The sequence below is a fragment of the Puma concolor genome, unplaced genomic scaffold (genome assembly GCF_028749965.1).
Source record: "Puma concolor isolate L17-30 unplaced genomic scaffold, mPumCon1.1.hap2 unalloc_scaffold_8, whole genome shotgun sequence".
Classification (NCBI taxonomy): Eukaryota; Metazoa; Chordata; class Mammalia; order Carnivora; family Felidae; genus Puma; species Puma concolor.
Window position 1 is genome coordinate 51,043 of NW_028240291.1, and position 21,226 is coordinate 72,268.

A 21,226-nucleotide genomic window follows, 5' to 3' on the forward strand; every position below is an offset into this window, starting at 1 on the left:
CATGAAAGCTGCCTGACACCTACTAAAAAAACCCAATTAATAACAGATGATAACGGAGCGCCCATGAAATACCATGGTAGACATGTGTGGGCAGAGGTTAGGAAGCCCAGAACATGGTTCCTGCCCTTAAGAAACCTGAAACGTAAGGGAAAGTGAAGTGAAACCAATAAGAGTTAAAACCTGTGTTAAAATAACTGGTTGACTTCTAGTCAGCATCAAGAATCAGACATGTTATTTCTGTGGAACTGTGAACATCGCCTCTGTGTTAGAGAGTTCTCTTGAGTTTTATAATGTTGCAAAAAACTGGCCTTTTCTGAGCCTGGGCAATTCCCAAACTTGTGCATTGTGACACAAGCCTGTCAGATCAGCGGGCTCCTTATATGCTGCTTCCTGCAGAATGAGCTGGCAGTTTCATCTGTCTCCAGACCACCTGTCTTAGCAAATTAGATCATATTAGGGCTATTGTCTCAGAGACAATAAGAGGCATCTGTAACTGAAAGAGACCATGATGATATCTTCTAAAGAGACTTTGAACAGTAGAAAGGTCAACAAGACGAGTATAACTATCATCATTTTTTTTAACCCGTCCTTCTCTTCCTCTGTTATACATGCTACCCTTTAGTAAAATATATAAAATCAACACATTTCTTTTATCTTGGCACAGAGTGTTGTGAGAAAGAGTAACTTGCATTATGCAGCACATTTTTATGTACAGAATCCTTCTGCATATATGAACTCTGTTGGTCCTCAAAGCAAACACTATAGAAGTAAGAATTGTTGACACAATTTACAGAAGTTCATTTGGGGTTTCGGCTACATTCACTCCACCACTACAGGTGAGGAAACAGTTACCTTTCCCACTCTCATGAGCAGCAGTTCCCCTCCTTATAGATCAGACAAGTCTTGTTCTAAATGTCACCACTCTTTCGAGGCTCTGCCTCTCCTACCTGCCAATTCTTTCTACTCATTCTCTCCATTCAATTCAATTCATTTCAATTCAATTCAATTCAATTCAATTCAATTCAATACATTCGATTCAATTCAACTCAATTCAATTGGCAGTTAACAAAGGCTACCCATAAGTCAAACTGTATACTAGGAACTGCAATGACCAAATTGACCCCCTCAAGGAGTAGCCAAATTATCTAGGGAGACAGGGATGCAAATTATTACAATGTGGCAAAAATTACAGTACAGGGCACTGCACATGGTACCACAAGAGTTCCAAGGAGGGACTAATTAACTCTGCCTGGTGGGATTAAGTAAGTAATGGTTGCGGCAAATTTGAAATATGAGTGATTATGGTAGAGAGGGCTTCTCAGGCAGATGCAACCTTACCTATGCCAAGGTAAAGAAGTGGGGAACCGAAGGAAGTTCCATCTACTTCCTGCACATAGCAACATCCTATGTAATTGGAGGAAAGCAGCACAAAAGTTACTTGATGGCCACTGACTAAAGTGAGGTCAGAAGGCTACTTCCTCACACCCCTAGACCTCTAGTTCACAACTTCCTTCTCCGCAAACTTCCAACTGTTCCCAACCCTTCTTCACTCTGGTCTTACAACTTTGCCTATTACCGCACTGAGAAAACCAGGTCCGTGAAAAGAGAATTTGCAAAATCACCTATCGCATCTACCATTCCATCTACATCTATTTCCTTGTGCTCTGTTTTCACCAACATTAATATGAAGGATCTGTTCATTCCTCTCTGAGCCAATTATCTTTTGGACACTAGACCAAAGTCACTCTTGCCCTGTTAAGAACACTTCTGTCAGCAATTCTCCCCCACTCTGCCATATCATCATTTCCATCAGCAATATGGAAATTACAAAAATGCTTTTATTTCTCAAATTTTAGAAAGAAAAAGCAAAGCCCTCTCTTAACCCTGCTCCCTTCCCTTCCCACTGCTGCCTCACTTTTTTCCCTCATTTTGTCACAACGCTCCTTGAAAGAATTGCCTTACTCCCTGTCTACAGTCATTCTCTTCCAATTCTCTGTTGAATCCACTCCCATTCGGCTTTTCTCCGGTGCTACTGAAATGGTTCTCATCACATGTCAATGGCATCCACTTTGCAAAACACAGTGATTATTTATATTTTAATAATTTTTAAAGTGTATGCATTCATTTTGAAAGAAAGGGAGAGTGAGCAGGGGAGGATATGAGACAGATGGAGGCATAGAGAGAATCCTAAGCAGACTCCACACTGTCAGCATGGAGCCCGACCTGGGGCTTGAACCCACAAACCATGAGATCATGACCTGAGGTGAAACCAAGAGTCAGACACTTAACCAAGTGACCCCCCCCATGTGACCCTGATGATCATTTATTTGACCTCAGGCTATTTGACTTGCCATCAGCACTTGACCAATTTGATACCTCCTTCCTTGAAACACATTCCTTACCAGGCTTCCTGGACTCGAGAGCCTCCTCATGTCTCGCCTACTCCTACACTGTGTCTAGTTTCCTTCGCTAGGTTTTCCACATCTTGCAGTACTTTAAGAGTTTGAGACCCCAGAGCTCAGTCCTTGCAAGTCTTCTCTCTCATCCATTCTCACTCCCTAGCTGATCTCATGCGAAGGCATACTAAGTAATCCAGCCTAGAGTCCACACTGAACTTCTTAGTTTAAACTCCAGATGCCTATATCTAACTACATTCACAAAAAGGCAGCTTGGATGTCTGATAATCATCTCAAAATCACCATGTTAAAAGAGCAAGTTCTGATGTTTCCCCTAAAACCCATGATCTCTAACAGACAACTTAAAACTACCACCAACCTGTGGTCCAGCCCAAAAAAACAAAAAGAAAACCAAAACCAAAAACAAACAAACAAAAAAACAACAAAACAAAAAAACCCAAACTTGGTGTCATCATTTTTATCTGTTTTTCTCATACCTTATATTCAAACCACAAGCAATCCTATTATATCCACATTTATAATATACACATGATCACAATTTTCTCACTATGTCCCCTTCTTCCATCCTTATTCAGGATGGAAGTTATTTCAGGATTACTATAGTAACCTCCTTATTTTGTTGCTGTTGTTGCTTGTATGCTTGCTTCCCACTCCATCCTGCTCCCCAGACAGTAGTCAGAGTGATTTGTTTAACCTACAAATTAGGGTCACCTGGGTGGCTCAGGTGGTTAGCCATCTGACTTGATTTTGGCCAGGTCATGATCCAGAAATCATGACGTCATGGGGTCAGAACCTGCATTAGGATCTGTGCTAGGCATGAATTAGGCATGAAGCCTGTTTCAGATTCTCTCTCTCTCTCTCTCTCTCTCTCTCTCTGTGTCTCTCTCTCTGTCTCTGTCTTTGTCTCCCTCTAAACCCCTGCAGGCACTCTCATTAAATTAAATAAATAGATAGATGGTAGATAGATAGATAGATAGATAGATAGATAGATAGATAGATAGATAGATAGATAGAGAGATAGATAAATAAATAAATAAATAAATAAATAAATAAATAAATAAATAAATAAATAAATAAATAAATAAATAAAACAAACTAAAATGTGAATTTGGTCAGACTACTCAACTGACTTTCCATCTCATCGAAAATAAAAGTCAAAGTCCTATAATGACTTTCACATTCTTCATGATATGCACCCCACACATACCCTCTCTGACTAAAGAAATAAATGAGGACATGAGTGAATGGTTGGTAGAGAAGAGGAACATAAGCTTAGATTAACCTTATAGAATTAATCAGATGATGAGCAACGTTCTCACTAAGCCAAGAAGTGTCTTCAGGTTTATTTGAATACAATGGGTAGTCATCAACGTCATTCGGGCACAATAACTATCTCCTGTTAACTGTTTCTAGGATCCAATTCATATGTCACCTTCTACATTAATTCTCACTCTTTACCAATCTCCCATTCCCACATGAAATCCATCCAAAGGAAACTTTGCTACTCCTTTAATGTGTCACATTTTCAAACTTCCGTGTCTTGCTCTCTCTCTCTCTCTGTTTTTTTTTTTCCTGCCTGCAATGCCCTTCCTTACTCTGTTGATTTGAAATATGTCTTCTCTAGAAGACTCACTTCAAGTGACTCTCATTTGTGTAAAGCACTCCCTGGGTGCCCTAGCGAATCATGTGTTTTCTTCCTTGCAATTCCAGGGTACATTTATCCACCTCTATTACAGATGTTATCAACTCAGTATAGTTAATTTGTTTACACAGTGGCAAATCCCTGGATAACAAGGCCCATTATTAGTTCTAGGTAAGACCTCTGTTCTTTGTATACAGTGCCTGCAACCTAGTACGTGCTCAATGCGTGCTTGATGAATGGAAATGAGGCAGGAGAATAGAATGAAAATTAGTAGAGGGAATATATAAGAGAAACCAGGAGAGTCAAATGTTATCAAAAACAAAAGAAGAGGTATTTTCAAGAGGTAAGGAGTGGTCCGTTCTTTAGAGTTTTGTGTTTTGTTTTACTTGAGTTTGAAATAAGCTACAGGTATCATTGCATTTACCAAGCAGGAGGTATGTGGAAATAAAATAGTCAAATTTCAGTAGCATATGGCAGAAATTACCTTATATCCAAGCAGTGACTTAATATGAGGAATTGTGTGTTCAAACCATCAAGAGAAGTGTTAGTGAAGTGGGGTGTACACTGCACTCCCAGAATCCAAAGACAACCCTGCAGAATTGTCTTGGCAGAATAACCCCAGCAGACTCACTTGTCTGTCCAGGCAGACTCACTGGTGTTCTGGGCCTAGGGTATCACTAGGTAAGAGTCAAGTGTCAGTAGGTTGGGTTCTTATCTGGAGAAATCTACTTCTGAGATTATTTGGGATTCGGACAATTAAGTTCCTTGCAGTTATACAACTGAGGTCTTCATTTTCAGATTGTGGGATGGCCAGCCAGAGAAAACTCTCTGCTTTGCATGGGTTTCTGATGCATGGGTTCATGATGATACTAGGTTGATCCAGAAAACTCTCTCTATAATACAACACGAGTATAGAAATGGTCTCTCTTCATATTCATGGGTTGTCAGCTTTAAGGTATGGAACGTTGGGGGCTATTTTTTTTTTTCTTTAGAATAATGTCTACCACATTCTGTTTTTAAAAAAAAAAAACAGCTGTAGAACCAATAGATAATACTTTTCATCTTCTGAATTAGTAAGATTCAACAGAGAAAAATTCTGTTTCTCATATATATATAATATGTATTATAATATATAATATATTTATATTTATTTATATTTATATTAATACAATGTATTAATATAAATATAATTATATATTTATGAATGTTTTATTTATTTATTTATTTATTTATTTATTTATTTATTTATTTATTTATTTCTTATAAGAAATTGGCTCCCATAAATGTGGACGCTGACAAGTCCCAAGATCTTCAGGATGTGTTGGCTAGCTGGAAACCCATGAGATCTAATGGCATAGTTCTTGTCCAATGGCTGGCAGGCTTGAATCTCAGGTAGAGCTGCTGTTTCAGTCTGAATCTGGGGAAGAGGCCAATGTCCCAGTTTAAAGACATTCAGGCAGGCAAGAGTAATTCCCTAGTATCCCTGGGAGAATCATCCTTATTCTATTCAGGCCTTCTCACTGATTACATAAGGCCCACTTACATTAGGAAAATAATCTGTTTTACTCACTGTAGAGACTCAAGTATTTCCCATCACAAAACACCAGAAAAACGTTTCACCAAGCATCTGGACCTCTGTGGCCCAGTAAAGTTGACACATAAAATTAGCCATCATATCTTCCAAATTTCATGCAAGCACATGAAGCGGATGAACCTAAGCCCTATCAAGAACCCAAGCTACAGAAGCACCAGGCAGCTTGATAAGGTGCATTAGCACAGCGTCTTTCAAATATTTTATCCCCAATCTACTGTAAGGAACACATATTTCGCCACAGCCCAGTATAAGCATACACATACACATCCATATAAATAAATGAAATCAACAACATTTCATGAATTATTGGTCATCCTTACTGAGTGTAAATGTACTTTTATATTTTCTTATTGGTTCTATTTAATTTTAATCCATTCTTCCCTTGATCCACACCTTCATGACTTTCAAAAAACAAGGCACCGGGGCGCCTGGGTGATGCAGTCGGTTAAGCGTCCGACTTCAGCCAGGTCACGATCTCGCGGTCCGTGAGTTCGAGCCCCGCGTCAGGCTCTGGGCTGATGGCTCAGAGCCTGGAGCCTGTTTCCGATTCTGTGTCTCCCTCTCTCTCTGCCCCTCCCCCGTTCATGCTCTGTCTCTCTCTGTCCCAAAAATAAATAAAAACGTTGAAAAGAAAAAAAAATTAAAAAAAACAAAACAAAACAAGGCATCATTAGTAAGGTGTTTTGATTTTGAGGCTCAATCTTTGGGAAGTAATATTCCTTCAGTTATATGTTTCACAATGTCTGACATGCAATACTCTCTTTGTTAAGTTGAATTGAATACAGAAAATGGGCTTCCAATTCAGTCTTAAGACATACTAAGGAAATTCTGAATCCTTGTATCGGGGTAGGTCCATAACTATCGAACAAAATGAAACAACAGGTACCAAGAGATGCCCTTTGGATGTCTCCAACCCTATTCAGGAAGGCTAAGTTTACAAGCCCACTGAAACACAGGGACCATTTCTTTCTTAGGGAAAATGACCAAAACGGAATGTTCACGTGCAAAGAGCAGACAGGACTAATTATTACAAAGAGGTGTTGAAGCATGTAGAAATTGTCCACTTCTATGCCACTTATAATTAGTGCTTGTCTCTCTTGGATTATCATGTCAATGCATAAGGCACAGTTAGAGAACATTGTTACCCAACAATGGCAGCTCTCAGGTTTCATGTTTCTGTTATACGCCCCCATAGGTTGAACTGTATCTCTGCAATAGTTAAGGCCCTAGAGAAGAATTCACCCACTTTGCACCACTCACTCTCCCTGATTAAGCTGTTCTGCAGGGAAACGGCTTACTTTTTTAAATGCTTGCTTTTTGTTCCTTGGATAAGCAGCAGACATATTTCTGAGTGCAGCATTTCTATTTAACTGTACTCATGCCCTAAAGAGATTCTAGGGATCAGCTCAGGGAGTCCACTTGAATTGATCTTCATCTCTATTGCAACATTACTGGAAGACGTTCACAGTCAGATTTAATTCTGTCTGACTGAGAGAAACGGAGGAATTTGGCTTTCTGAAGCAAGACCACATTATGGAATTGTCTGCACTCAGTTGCAAAAGATTGTGAATGAGGAGGAGACAGGGGCATTATATGATCCAGGATGGGAGGTTGTAGGGTTAGCTTATGGTGGTTGTAACCAAACCTTAATATTGTGTGGAGCCTAGACAACCTTGAAATCCCTATAATGTGATGGTCTGGGGACTCTTACCATATAGATTGTCAAAAATCTTGTTATATGTCTGATACAGAAGCAATAGAACTCATTCACTTAATATAGATTTAATGAGCATATACTATGTGGTATTTAGAGCTCTACTCTTGTTGGAGAAGTGAATAAAGTACTCCAAAGATGGTCAACGGGGCTCAAACCGACTCTGATCTCTAGCTTAGAGACCTCGCTTTTGGGTTCTTCTTACTTTGTTTGGTGCATGTGCGAAAACCCCCACAGATATGGAAGCTGACGACTATAAATTACCCTCCCCACTTGACTCTACGCTCAGACGTTTGGTGAGCCAAACTCTCTGACCAAACTCTCTGAGTGCCACTTGGTTTTTCCTCCAGTGTTCCAGCCTGGTTCCATAACATACTAGATTGCTGACCAGGAAACCCAACCGCACTGGCCCATTGTTGCCACCGGTTTGGGAGAACGGTGAGGTGGTGGCAAAGCAAAGGCTCGAAAGGGAGAAAGTGCATGCTCTGCCTGAATTTCTGCAGCCTACTTCTCCGTTGTCTTATGCAGGTCCTGCTCCATGGAACTTGTAAGGCCGGGGCCCCGAGGTGTCAGGCATACCCAAAAGGGGGAAGGGGGACATGATCAATCCCCAGAGGACTTAATAGGTGTCCCAGGTAGAAAATTTGTGGAGGGAAATGTAATGGACTCTGGTGTGCGTGTGTGTGTGTGTGTGTGTGTGTGTGTGTGTGTGTGTGTGTGTGTGTAAGAGAGAGAGAGAGCGAGAGAGAGAGAGAGAGAGAGAGGATGTGCAGCTAAGCCAGTGTTGCCAGTCGAGTTAGAGTTTGTGGCTTCATGGATGGGCACCCTTAAGGATCCCAAAAGTCTATGGAGTCTGAATGGGCTCCCCTGTGTCATTGTGAGAGTATAAAGTCTAGGGCGGTTTCGGATCAGATTCCCATCACAAGTCACAAAGCCGAGTCCACTATAGTCAAACCTCACCTAAACTTTCCCTCAGGAATGCGACCAGAGGAGTATCTGAATAGTCCTCTCAACTGGCGTTATATCCTAACTGTCCGTCTTTGTGACACCAAATATGAGAAAGAAATTAATAATGGGATGAAAACAGAGTAAGCCTACGATTTTAGACGTCGTGATCAAAAAATGTTAAAAGGGGTTTTCAGGATACCATGGGGTGACAACGACACCCAAGAAGTTCAGGAAATTTTGTGAACTAGAATGGCCCACATTCAATGTAGGATGGCCTCCAGAAGGGAACTTAGATGCTCAAATACTGAAGCAGGTTTGGCTAATAGTCACTGGGAACCCAGGCCACCCTGATCCATTTCCGTACATCGACTCCTGGCTTGAAATTGCCCCAAATCTACTGCCTTGAAGGTGATTCATCATTAGCAAACAGAGCCAGGCAAAGGTTTTAGCCACTTTATCTGGAGGCTCACCCAGGGAGCCAAAGAAGCGACCCACTGCTCCTCTAATATTTGAAGGAGATTTGGAGGAAGATATTGTCTTTCCACCTCCTCATGACCCTTCAAGTTCCCTCCCCCGCCCCCCTGAGCTTGAGACTCCTCCTGCATCTGTCTCTCCAGCCACAGCCAGAGTCAGTGCAGTTGCCACTGCAGTCAGTGTCGCCCATCTCCCCGCCGCTCTCAGACCCAGATAACCCACCCCAACATGGGCCAGCAGCCAGACTGCGCCCCAGACCCAGACCTAAAACTCTCCGAATGTATGTAACGGAGACGAGAGAGCCTGAAAGACAGAATGAGGATGGACCAGTCCAGACCAGCCTTTCCATGATGTGTTATCTACCTTCCTCTACAACCGACCTCCTCAATTGGAAACACAACACTCCACCATACTCTGAAAAGCCACAAGCAATGGTTGACTTGATGGAGTCCCTCTTCCAGACCTACTGACAGACTTGGGAAGATTGTCAAGTTACTCCATACTTTGTGTAATTAAAAATAAGGATGACAGAAACATGACAGTACTTAGAAGATCACACATCTCCAGGAATCAATGACCCTACTGTCTGGGTTCAAGCTGCATGCCTGAAGAACACCCAACATGGGATTTCACCACAGAAGGAGGACAGGGCCACGTCTGAGGATACCAGGAAGCCCTCCTTCAGGGAGTCTGAGCTGGAGTCAACAATCCCATGAACATGACTAAAATATCATCAGTCACACAGCACCCTGGGGAGTCTCCTGGACACTAATATGAAAGATTCTGTGAAGTGTACCGTGTGTACGTCCCGTTTGACCACTGGCACCAGAAAGTCAGCAGATGGTAAATACCTCTTTTGTGGCACAGGCTGCCCCAGATATCCGACGAAAACTCCAGAAGTTGGAGGGCTTTCCCAGATGAATATCACTCAGCTGTTAGAGTTCGTCAATACAGTTTTCAGGACCAGAAATTTGCAGCTGAAAGAGGAGTGAAGACTAAAAAAGAAGGCCACCTTTCTCACAGCAAAACTAAAGAACAGATGCTGCTGTTTTTTAGCAGCATCAAAAAACCCCAACCACAAAAATAGGGGAAGCCCATAGCCCCCTTTGCAAGGGACCAGTGTGCATACTGCAAAGGCAAGGGAAACTGTAAGAATGTCCGAATTGCATGGGGACCTGAAAATGCAGCCAATATCTGGAGGAACCTCGAGGTGAGAACCTTCTTGATCTGGCCGGGGTAGAATTGGACTGAGGGGGACCGGACTCTTTCTTTCTTGGCCCCCATGAACCCACGGCTGAAATGAGGTGGAGGGCTGAACAATAACTTTCATGGTTGAAATACTTTTCAACTGGGGCTGAATACTCCTTGGTTACTTCCCTGGTAGCGCCCATAGATCAAAAGACAGCATCCCTACTTGGGGCTACTGGGACACAGGCAATGCAACAGCCCTTCTGTCAAGCTCAACAAGGTGCACTTGGGGGTCACAAAGTCCGGCATGAGTTCCTCTATTTACTTGACTGCCAGATTCCTCTCCTGGGCCGCGATCTACTCTCCAAACTTGGGGCACAGATACCTTTTGAACCCACTGGACACACTAACCTCCAATTAAACCCAAGGCAGAAGGAAACCCTGGTCTTGGCGATACCCCTGCCAAGGGAAGAAGAATGGAGACTGTTCTGTGCCCAGGCCTTACCTTGTCGCCCCTAAGAATTCAGGCTTACGTTCCCCTCCCTATGGGCTGATGATAACCCGCCTGAAATAGCTTGGAATCGGGCCCCAATCATTGTCGACCTGATCCCTGCAGCTCAACCTCAGACACCAAGGCAGTACCCCCTTCCACTAGAGGCTAGAATGGGCATACAAGAGCACCTGACCAAGCTCAGAGAAAGAGGTATTCTAACTGAGTGCCAATCAGTTTGGAATTCCTCACTCTTGCCAGGCAAAAAGCCAGGAGGAGGACACCAACCAGTACAGGATTTGAGGGCCATTAGCAAAGTGACTGTTTCCTTACACCCAGGCATTCCGAACCCTCAGTATACTCTCCTCAGCCAAATTCCGTGGTCAGCCAGAAGGGTTGCGTGCTTCGACCTAAAGGATGCTTTCTGCTGCCTCTGCCTGGCTCCGCAAAGGCAATCATTGTTTGCCTTGAATGGACTGAGCCCGTTACAGAGTGCCAGATGCAGCTGTCCTGGACACTACTTTCCCAAGGTTTCAACAACTCGCCCATTCTTCTGGGGGAAGCCCTAGGTTCATATCTCGCTGACTTTCCGAAGGAAACCGCAGGGTATGTCCTTCTCCAATATGTAGAAGACCTCCTTTCCAGTGACACCCAGGAAGACTATATGAAAGGTACACAGGCCCTCCTACAGCTCTGATCCTACTTGGGGTACCAGGCCTCTTGGAAAAAGGCACAGATTCGTCAGCAGCAGGTCCAATACTTAGGCTCCCTCCTCACAAAAGGAAAAAGAGAACGAGGACCAGAAAGGAAGACTGTGTGGCACCACACTGCCACAGCCCCAAACAAAACTAGGCTTGTGTGAATGTTTAGGGGCCAGAGGGTTCTGTCGCATTGGGAATCCTCAGATGCTCAGCCATAGTGAGGTCCCTCTATGACCTGTTGGGAGGACCAAACTGGGAGCCCCTCGCATGGGCTGAGGAGGTGAGGGCCGCTTTCACAGAAATAAAGTTGGCTCTGGGACAAGCCCCAGCCCTTCGTTTGCCTGACATAGACCGACCCTTTAACTTCTTCAGACCCGAAAAGGAGTGCTGGTGCCTCGGAGCATGGTGCCTCGGCAATGGCCAGTGTTCTAACTGTCAAATAAAAATAACTTGATCCTGTGGCTGGAGGATGGCCCCTGTGCCTCAGAGCTCAGAGCCACAGTCTTGCTCATCAAGGTTGCAGGACAAGCTCACACTGGGCCAAACATTTAAGGTTAAGGTCCCCCACATGGTCGTGTGGCTCACAAGCACCCAAGGATATCATTTCCTCTCCATTTCTCAGCTGACACAATCCCAAGGCCTTCTCTATGAGAACCCAAGGCTCACTCTCGAAACAGTGTAAGAACACTAAACCTGGCCACCTTCCTTCCCACAGAGGAGGGAGAACCTGACCATGAGTGTTCTGGAGTAGTGGATGAAGTCTACGCCAGCTTCCCAGACCTCCAAGACCAGGGTATAACAAGCCCAGAGATCACCCTGTTCAGCGCTGGGAGCAGCTATTTAGAGGAGTGCAGCCAAAGAGCAGGGTATGCGGTCATCACAGCCACGGAAGTTCGGAAAGCCAAGGCCTTGTCGGAAGGATGGTCGGCACAATGGGCTGGACTCAGTACGCCTTAACCTGAGCCATCATCCTCAGCAAAGGTAAATAAGTTAACATCTACATCGATTCCCCATATGGCTTCGCTACTGTGCATGTACATGGGGCCATCTATAAAGAAAAAGGCCTCCTTACCGCTTCAGAGAAAACTATCAAAAACGAGGAAGAAATACTAAAGCTTCTTGAGACCATATGGCTACCAGACAAAGTAGCTATCCTACACTGTAAGGGACCTCAGAAATGAGATGACCCCATATATCAAGGAAATCACCTGGCCGACAAAACAGCCAGAGTGGCTGCCTGAGGTGACCTAGGTGAAGCTCCTACCTACACTCTGACTCTTGCGCCCCAGAAGGAAACCTCCCCACCCATGTACACAAGTGAAGAAAGAACTTGGGCCTCCACAGAAGTGGGCACACTAAGCAAAGACGGATGGTGAGTCTTGTCCCGTCATCTATGTGAAAGCACCTAGTGAAGGAAGATAACTAACTCACCCTCTTAGGGAAAACTGCTCTAGAGGTCCTCTTCAAAAAGAACTACGATATCAGCCAGCTGCCGGCATTATGCCAGGCTGTCAGTGAATAATGTGTAACGTGTGCCAAAAACAATGCTTGCTAGGCCCCACGGCCCCTGCCTGGCTCACAAAGGATAGACTTAGGGGTGGACTTTACCAACATACAACCAAATAAAGGGTTGAGGTACCTCCTTGTAATAATCTGCGCCAATTTGGGATGCATCCAAGCTTTCCAGACCAGAATGGAATGAAGTCACGAGGTGGCCAAAGCTCTTCTATGGGAGATTGGGCTTAACCACACACAGTAATAATGGACCTGCATTTGGAGCGGACATTATATGAACCCTAACAAAGTCCCTTAACATTGCCTGGAAACTGCACACTGCTTAACACCCCCAGGGCTCAGGGAAAGGTAGAGCAGATGAACTGCACCCTCAAGGAAACCCTGGCCAAGTTCCACCAAGAGACTAACCCCCCATGGCCAGATTTGCTTTGGCTGGTCCTCCTGTGTGCCCAATGCCCACCTGGGGCACTGGGAATCCCCCTTTTGAGTTATTATATGGGTGATCCTCCCCCCCACCCCAACGCACACACACACACATTTAGGAAAGCTCCCAGGAGACCTACACCAGATTGCAGACAAGGAAATAAGATAACAGCTCCAGAACTTGGGGGGCAGTCCTAAACAAGTTAGAGATACACCATAGAGAGGGTCACAATTTCCTTAGGGACCCCGTTCACTTCTTTCAGCCAGGAGACTCTGTGTGGGTCAAAGATTGGAAGAAGGAACCTCTTATACCATGGTGGACTGGGCCTCACACTATTATTCTAACAACTCCTACAGCCCCCAAAACTTCAGGTATCACCCCATGGGTCCATCGCTCCACAGTTAAGAAGTCCAACTCAGAAGAACCCACAATCTGGCGAAGTGATCCAGATCCAGTCATCCCGCTTAAACCGACACTCAAAAGGGAACTGACCCCTGAGGTGTCCAGCCCTGCTCCAGCCACACCATGGGAGATGGCTGGCCTGCACACAGCAGAAGCTTGAGGAATCAATGCGTGAACCAAGCCCAGGGGTTTGAATGCAACTCTGCCAACCATTGCCCCTTACAGGTGTCATAAGCCTGGTCTTACTTCTTACTGTTGGGCTGATAGAGACCGTGCAACAAGCTGGACATGGTGCAAAAGATGCATCCTGGGCCTCACATACCTCCTCTGGATGGGAATGTTACCAAGTATTGACTGTATATTATGATAACCGCTCTCATCCTCACAACTGCCGCTTATCCACTTTGCCCCCACAATTGTCATAGGACAATAAGGGGGTCCAGGGTGTCCAGCACCTTTCCCTCCTTCCACAAAGATTGCTACATGGGAAAAACACCCACTCTCTGTCAGTCATCTGGTGCCCCAAGTGCTAAGTATTGGACCGAGGATATAACCAAAACTATCAGTAACTCAAGTCACAACAAGGGCCTCCAGAGAGGGAAGCGAGCTGGCTACACTTACCTTCCTCAATGGGGAATCTCAAACAGGGGAGGGCTGCACTACAGGGCCCTTCAAAAAGTTATAAAGCATACCCAGGATAGGGTAATACAAGCCATAAAGGCGACCACTCTGCCAGCAGCCTACCAACCTTTGAAACTTCAGCCGTCAATCAGATGCCTACCAATTCCCTACTCCAGCATTGGGCCGACACTGCTCTACTAGTCCTCCATAAGATAGATAATCACATGCAAACCTGCTGGATGTGCTTGCCCCTCAGCCAGAGGACTTACTTAGCTCTTTCAATCCGTTTGACCTGGGAAGCTCCTGAAAACCTCAATACCAACACCTCTGTCTTAATTGGACCCCTGACCACTAGGGTCCATCTCCCAATGCCGACAATCTAATCCGTACCGTCCCTGAATTCCCTCTCTATGAGGAAGAGATAGAACCTTAATGAGGACTACAACCCTATGTTGCACCCTTGGGGTGTTCTATCTGTGTTCTAATTCGGCCTATCGATGCTTAGAGGCCAACTGTACTCAGAAATGTTATTCCATCTTCCAGACCCCAGAGATATTTGTATACACTGAAGATCAGTTCCTAACAACCTTTAGCCCCACGGCTCAGGCTAAGCGGGCAGTACTGCTACCCATTCTGATAGGCTCAGAAATTGTGACAGGAATAGGAACTGGATAAGGGGGCATAGGTATATGCATAGGACTGTACCATAGACTATCTCAAGAGCTAAATGAAGACATGGAACGGGTGGCCGATTTTCTGGTAACTTTACAAAACCAAATAAACTCTCTGGTGACAGTAACCCCCCAAAATAGACAGGCCCCCGACCTCCTCACTTCAAAAAATGGAGGGACTTGCAAATTTTCGGGGGAGGAATGTTGTTATTTTTTAAACCAGTCAGAAATACTTACAACTAAGGTTAAGGAACTAAAAAAGAAAATAATAATAATAATAATAATAATAATAATAATAATAATAATAATAATAATAATAATAATTCAACAGAGACAACAGGAAAGTAGCAATCAATGGAACAAATGAGATCTCACGGATTGGAATCCTGGCTTCCTGTCCTGGCGGGGCCCCTCTTCTCCATAATTTTACTTGTACCCATTGGCCCCTCTATACTGAATATCATAATACAGTTTCTTGAAAACGCTGTTGCTCGCCAAACTACTGCAGGCATCTTAGCCTTCTGAGGGTACCAACCTAAAAAACAGAAACCTACAAAAAGGTTTCTTAAAAGGCATAAAATGGGATAATGTTGGAGAAGTGAATAAAATACTGCACCAAAGATGGCCAGTGGGACTAAAATGAACTCTGGTCTCTATCTTAGAGACCCCACCTCCTGGTTCTTCTTCCTTTGTTTTCTGTGTGCAGGAAAACCCCCACAGATATGGCAGCTGATGACTGTAAATTTCCTGCCCCACTTGCATTCAGCGCTCAGACGTTTGGAGAAACAGGGTCCTCTGAGCCCGCCGTTCCACCAAGATCTGCAATCCAAAGAACATCTCCGAGCGCCACTTGGTTTTTCGGCCAGCGTTCCAGCCTGGTTCTGTACCATTATAAACACAGAAGTGAGCAAGACAGACCAAGTCCCTTCTTATACAGTATAAGGAGGCAGAGGACCATTAACTGGTAAACAAGTAATTAACAAGTGTAATGGGGTGCTGGGACTCAACCAGTTCCAAGTTGTCGCAAGCAAACATATGCTATATCACCCATCTCATGTATGGATCATAGTTCTAAGTGTTGTGACATTTATAATTGATACACGTGATAACTGCCAGGGCATTTGCCCTTTTCCCAAGTTACATTTATTTTGAAGAACTTATGTGAGTTAATGAAAGATACTGGGGATTCCAAGAATCAGTAGATGCTGGTGGACCAGGTTTGAAATAGCAGCCCCAGAGGTCAAAAGACACAATATCCAATCATGTTTTGTTTTGTTTTGTTTTTTAACAACTTCATTAATGTTTAACTGATATACACAAACTGTACATATTTAAAGTACGTAATTGGTGGAGAACCTGGATGGCTGTCACTTGAGCATCAGACTCTTGATTTTAGATCAGGTCATGATCCCAGGTTCGATTAAGTCCTTTACTTGGCTCCATGCTAAGCATGGAGTCTGCTTAAGAGTCTCTCTTTCTCCCTTGCCTCTCTCCCCCAGTTATGAATGCTTCATCTCTCTCTCTGAAAAAAAAAAGCCCTAATAAATAAATTACTTAATTATTAAATAATAATTAAACTAATACTAATATAATACAATTACATAATTTGGTAAATTTTGGTCACATATCCACCAATGTATACATAACAAGGAAAAGAATATGTCTGTCACCACTAAAAGTGTCCTTGTATCCCTTACATATCCCTCCGTCCCCCACGTCTTCCCGATTCCCATTCCTAGGCAATCTCTGGTCTGTTTTCTGTCCCTACATATTATCTTGCATTTTCTAGAATACTATACAAATAAAATTATATACGACATACTCCTTATTATTTAGGAGTGGGGAGTTGACTTCTTTCACTCAGTATTTTGAAGATTATCCATAGTGTTGTGTGTATCAATAGTCTGTTACTACTTTGTTTATCCGTTGACATATCAGTGGACATTTGTATTATTTCCACATTTGGCATATTTATTTCTTTTTATGAGAGAGAGAGAGAGAGAGAGAGAGAGAGAGAGAGAGAGAGAGAGAGAGGGAGTGAGAAGGAGAGGGGCGGGTGGAAGGTGAGGTGGGGGAGAAATAGGGAAAGGGAGATGGAGAGGGAGAGGGAGAGGGAGATAGAGAGGGAGAGGCAGAGGGGGAGGGAGAGAGAAAGAGAAAGAGAGAGCAGAGGGAAAGAGAAAAAGAATCTTAAGCAGCCTCCATGCTTAGTGTGGAGCTCCATGTGAGTCTCAATATCACGACCCTGGGATAATGACCCAAGCAGAAATCAAGAAATCTACCAACTGAGGCACCAGGTACTCCTTAGCCTATTGAAAAGAAAGCTTCTATAAACATTCATTTTTTTTCTTTTCCTTTCTTTGCATTTCATTTCTTTTCTTTTCTTCTCTTTTCTTTCTTTCTGTCTTTTTTTTTTATTTGTATGATCGTATAATTTGATTCCTCTAGGGAAAATATTTGAGAGAGATTTGGCTGAGTCATAGAATAGGTTGCATGTTCAGCTTTTTAGGATACTGTCAAACTGTTTGCCCGGGTAGTTTTATCACTTTTACATTCTCATCAGCAGTGTGTGAGAATTCCAGTTCTTTCATATCCTAGCTACCACTTCGGAGCCCTGTCTTTTGATTTTAGACATCTTGTAGGCATGAAGTAGTAGTTGATCTCATTGTATCTAATTTATCTCATTGTACTTTATATTTGCATTTCCTCTCATGATGCTGAACACATTTTCATGTGTGTATCTGCTGTACATATATCTTTTTTGGTAATGTGTCTTCTCAAATCGTTTGCCTTTTTTTGGATTATTTAGCTTCAGAATATTGAATCTTGCGGATTGCCCATACGTTCTAGATATAAGTCCCATTTCACATAGATGATTGGTAAATATATTCTCCCAGTCTCAGTCTTGTGATTTCAAAGTCTTTGTTCTTTGAAAAGCAAACGTTTTAGTGTGATAAAATCCAATCATATTTTTTTCTTGTAATGAATCATATTGTTGGTGGTGTAGCTACGAAATGTTTGCCTAACCCCAGATCATAATGGTTTCCTACTTTAGGTACTTTAAAAATGTTATCCTACTGTATTCTAGATTGCATGGGTTCTGATGAGAAATCTTTTCCCTCCTTTTCCCTGGATTAAAGCAATTTGATTGTGGGGTGCCTTGGTGTAGTTTTCCTCATATTTCCTGTCCTTGAGGCTCATTGACCTTATTGGAACTATATATTTTTAGTTTGCATCAACCTTACCAACTATAAATTCAAATTAATTTCATTATTTACTCAAATTAGTTTTCTTGTCTGTGTTCCTTGGAGATACAATTACATGCATATTGGATGGTTTGCAGGCATATTTTGTCTGTGTGTTTCATTTCAGACGATTTCCATTGCTATGTCTTTAGGTTCATCACCTTTTTTTTTTTTTTCTCCACTGTGTATATGCCTTTAATTCCATTCAGTAATCATAGACCAGATTTCTTATTTTAGTCATTGCTTTTGTCATGCGAAGTTTGGTTTAGGTCTTACATACCACTTGCATGTCTCTATTTAACATGCTCATTCTGCCCTATAATTTCTTGGATATACTGATAATAGTTCTAATAACTATTTGAATGTTTGGATGTATAAATTATATCATTTGTGTAATTTCTGGGTCAGTGTCAGTTGAGTTCCCCTTCCTTACGTGTCTTATTTTCCTGCTTCTTTGCATGCCTGATAATAATTTATGGGTTGCCAAACATGGTCAGTTTTAGCCTGTCAGATGCTGGATACTTTTAGATTCCTAAAAATATCCTTGCCTCTGTTTTGGGACAGGGTTTAGTTACTTACAAATAGCTTGATCCTTTCAGGTCTTTCTTTAAAGATATTTTGGGCAAGGCACAGGCAGCACTTAGTTTAGAGATAATTTTTGTCCAGTACGGACACAAAAATCAAGTATTTTCCAAATGGCATGTACATTGTGAGGTCTTCCACACTGGCTGTCAGGCATTATTCCTGACCCTGTATGGCAGTGGGTATTGTTCCTTCCCCTGGTCTCAGTGTCCTCATACACAAGAGTTTATCAATAGTCCATTGAATACTCAAGGCAGACCATCTGTTGATCTCTGGAGTTCTCTCTGTGAACAACTTTCTCTTCTTTGGTACTCTGCTCTGTGAAAGATAGCAGTCTTCCTGAATCAGTGACTACCCCCTCCACAATTCAGGGAAAATGTTGGGCTATGCCAGCTTCCTCCTCTCTATACCACAGACTCAATACCGTGCCTAGTCAATAAGCTAGGGCACTATAGGAACCATTTCACTTATTTCCCAATATCAGGGATCACTGCCCTTCACTGCCTGATGTCTGATGTTTTGAGAACAGCTTCTTATATATTTTATCTACGCTTTTAGCTGCTTCCATAAGGAGTATAAATCTAGTGTTTGTTATTACATTTGGCTGGAAGTAGAAGTGTTACCACCAATTTACACTTTAGTATTGAGTCTTACTTCTCTGGCTTTGTTCTTTCATCTTTTTATTCTCCTTTGATGATAGATTTAATGTGGACATATGGAGAATGGCCATTGCTAGACATAGGGAGAAACTAGGGATGAGCTGGCAGATTGGAAGTATAGTTAGAAAAGAAAAAAAAAAGGAAAGAATGAGAATATGCAGTCAATTCTTGAAGAAAGGAATTGATGGCGATTGTCAAAGCCATGTGAAATCCCAGCTCCCAGTTTAACACACATAATATGAGAATTGAAACTAATGTCTTCGACTTGGAAACCTTAATCTGCCAGTGAGCTTTACTAATTTTTACTGGTCTTCATAACTCCGTAACAAAGGCCGAGGTTTGGAAATTCTCACCTTTGTTTCTCAGAGAGAAAACACACCACTGTCGCCCAGAAAGCAGTGCTTGGGTGAAAACTAGACGTTTTAAATGTTTTTTTTTTTTTTTTTTTTACTGCTTTGTTCAAATGATTCTTTAGCAGTGTTCGCCTTGGAAGAGAACAAACTGTGGCACTGAAGAAAACACATTGGACATGGAGTAGGAGTCTAGGGTTGTTGTCTAACACGGTCATAAACAAGTTATGGGGAAGGCATTTGACTTTCCTAAGTCTCAATTTCCTCACCTGAAAATTGGAATAAGGACTCCCATATGAAGGGTCATTGTGAGATTAAAGGAGATGATGCATGTGCCAGTTTTACAGAGCCTAACACTTAATATTACATGCAAGCGTCTGTGTATTATTTCTTCTAGAGGGAGGGATTTGCATTTTTTTTTCAGTGGAAGGAAAGAGATGAATATACAACTGGACTATCAAATAAGAGGTGGATAGAGGACTGGCTTACTGGTCTACCTCCTTGTACTCTTTCAGCCATCCTGGCTCTGGGCTCCCTCCAAATTGAAGAATCAGTGTCAGAAGACCTGAGATTCCCCCGTAGGTATCTGACCCCAGACAGAATAGTAGCCTGTCTTAGCTGTTCAAATGAGGCTAATGATGGCTATCATCTGTGGAGCACTTGTTCCCTGTTGTCAGGCGTTGGATTAAGCACCTTGCCAATAGTGTCATTTAATCTTTTTGACCCTTTCTTATTATTTCCATTTTATAAATTAGGCAACTGAGTTTCAGATATGTTAAGTAATTGGTCCAAGATAACACAAACACGAGTGGTGTGGCTGGGATGGGCACCAACTGTGCTCCTATGCCAACATGCATGCTCTAACCCATGTTACTCTGCCTTCCCATAAGCGTGTTAAGGGTTTGGAATGCTAAGGGCCACCCCTGATAAAGTAACGTGGAGTATGTTGGTGCCCTAGCTAAGGTCTTTTTCCCTTACCTTACCGAAAACATTTTCATATTAACTGAAACACTAGTCCCTGCACAAGACAACTTTCCTCTAATTTCTCTTAACGCTATACACTGGTCAGAATATAAAAAGCAACGACTTCAGAACTTGAAAGTTAGCAATAGGAGGTGAATGAGGGAAGGGAAGCAAAACAAAACAAGAATGACCCTGTGATGGTTATTATTACGTGTCTACTTGAGTTGGCCGTGGGGTGCCCAAGGTTAAACATTTTTTCTCGGGATATTTGTAGAGTGTTTCTGGGTGAGATTAGCGTTTGATTTGGTGGACTCAGTAAAGCACTATCGTCCCCAGGGAGTGTGGGCAGCATTCAATCTCCTGAGGTCCCGAAGAGAACACAGCGTAGAAAAAGGAGGAATCCATGTCCCACCGCTTCTTTTCTCAGCCTTAGAAGGTGATCCCGCTTAGAGGCAGAGCAGTGGGTTGGGGTAGGTTTGGTTCCCCGGAAGTGCCTTTGGTCCAACCACCTACAGTGATGTGATTTCCCTGCAGCACTGAAATGAGGGCCCATGTGCGGTTATGGGTCAGGGCTAGCGTTGGAAGGGCGGAGCCAAACATATGGGTGGGCCAGACTGAAACTGTCT